This window comes from Oryzias melastigma, unplaced genomic scaffold (assembly GCF_002922805.2).
Source record: "Oryzias melastigma strain HK-1 unplaced genomic scaffold, ASM292280v2 sc02020, whole genome shotgun sequence".
In the NCBI taxonomy this organism is placed as follows: Eukaryota; Metazoa; Chordata; class Actinopteri; order Beloniformes; family Adrianichthyidae; genus Oryzias; species Oryzias melastigma.
In genome coordinates this window covers 1-1865 of record NW_023418598.1, presented here as the reverse complement: position 1 = coordinate 1865, position 1865 = coordinate 1, and positions in this window count along the sequence as shown.

Sequence of the window (1865 nt, the reverse complement as noted above, 5' to 3'; positions counted from 1 at the left end):
AGCAGATCCCCGCGCGGGGCGGGCTTACAGGTCTGAGGATCGGAGCTTGTGGAGTTCTGGTTAGGAACAGTCAGGACGTCAAAAAACGTATTCCTCGACATCATATGTGTCTCTCATTCATTCTGAGAGAGACATCAACAGACGGAGCTGGTAGCCCGTTCGACACGAGGCGCGGCGACAGAAACACATTTTTTGACGAGCCGCGAGCAGCAAATTCCCCGCGCGGGGCACGAGAATATATCACACAAATTGCGTTTGGTGCTTCCTGGCTCCACCTCCGCCAAGCTGATTGAAGGAAGGAATGAATGATAGACAGAGGCACTGGACAGACCACCGATGTCCCGCCTCCAGAGTCATATACCTCACTGTGATTGGTTCGTTCAGCTCTGCACACAGCAGCTGTCATTTATTTCAGCCTTGCGGGCCACACTAACAGTAATCTTTCATATGAAGACGCGGGCCGCAAATCATCATCCTGCGGGCCGCAGATGGCCCGCGGGCCGCGAGTTTGAGACCCCTGATGTAGAGTTAAGGCCTTTTAAAAGTGGGATTTTCACCTTTAGAGCCAGAAGCAGGATGGGGAAAAAGAAAGAAAAGCAACAAAAGAAAAATAAGTTCTTCAAAATAACTATTCAAAGTTGCAATAAGTCCTTTTGTAGCAGAGAAAGGTTTGCATGATCTGTGGCGTTCCACCTGGGATCAAGATGCTAGAAAGCAAGTGGTCACCATGTGGCCGACGCTGCATGCTGTGGAGGTTTGTAATCAGAGCGATGTGTGGTGATTCGTTCAGGGAGAAGCCAAACACTTTGAAGTTATCATGCAGCACTGGGGAGCGCTGACAGCTGTCTGTGTGGTTCAGAGTGCTGACAGAGAACATCAGCGGGTCTCTGATCTGCTCAGAGGAAAATCAGCTGTAATCATTCTCTTCCTTCTCACTCTCTCTGTGTTTCTTTCACCCGTTTGCTTTTCATCTTCCATCGTCCCGCGTTGGTGGATGCTGATCACGCCAAGACAAGGCCGACGCTTCCAAGAAAGTATGCACATACATACAACATGATGTGCTTTGGCTGGATAAAACCCTTTAAAAGGTTAATTAGAACTTGGATTCAAGGTTTTATGGTTATTTTAGACAATAACTCCCCGCAAAAAAGTGCAACAGCATTTACAGATGGACAGTGAATGTATGTGACTCCATCCATTGAGATATAATTTCTTAACTTCAACCACTAAACAGGAGTTTACAGTTATTAACACTTTAAATTGTCCTTTTTTAGGTAAACACTTGTTTAAAAAAAGCATAAAAACATGATGTGAGTGAGGCACATCTGCTATTTTCACTTACTTTCCCTTTTGCTCAAATGAAAAAGAAATGTATGGAGTAAAATAATTCAAAACTATAAAGTAAATATTTTCTCATATAAAACTATTTGATCATATTTTTATTACACACTTAGAAAATTAAAAAATGTATTTTTAAAAAATCATAAAAGTTGTGATTAAAAATGATAAACATATTTTGCATATATCATATATAGTTCTTTTGATTTTATTCCATTTTTTGACAAACAGAAAATTGCATTTCACTGATAAGCAATGAGTCTTTCAGACAATGAAGACAAAAAGATAAAACTTTTTTTGGAATCAATAAATGTGTCAATGGAACAACTGAAAAAAACATGCATCATATGTTATATAGATGTTGCTTGTCCAATTTCCTTTTCAAAAGAGTAATGACATGGTGCTAAATTCATTAATCACATCATAGAAACCGGAAAATACGATAAATAAAACTCAGCGTTTCTATTTCCTTTGTGAGAGGAAGTCAGAGTTCATGACAAAAATACAAAGAAACCATGGTGGACAGT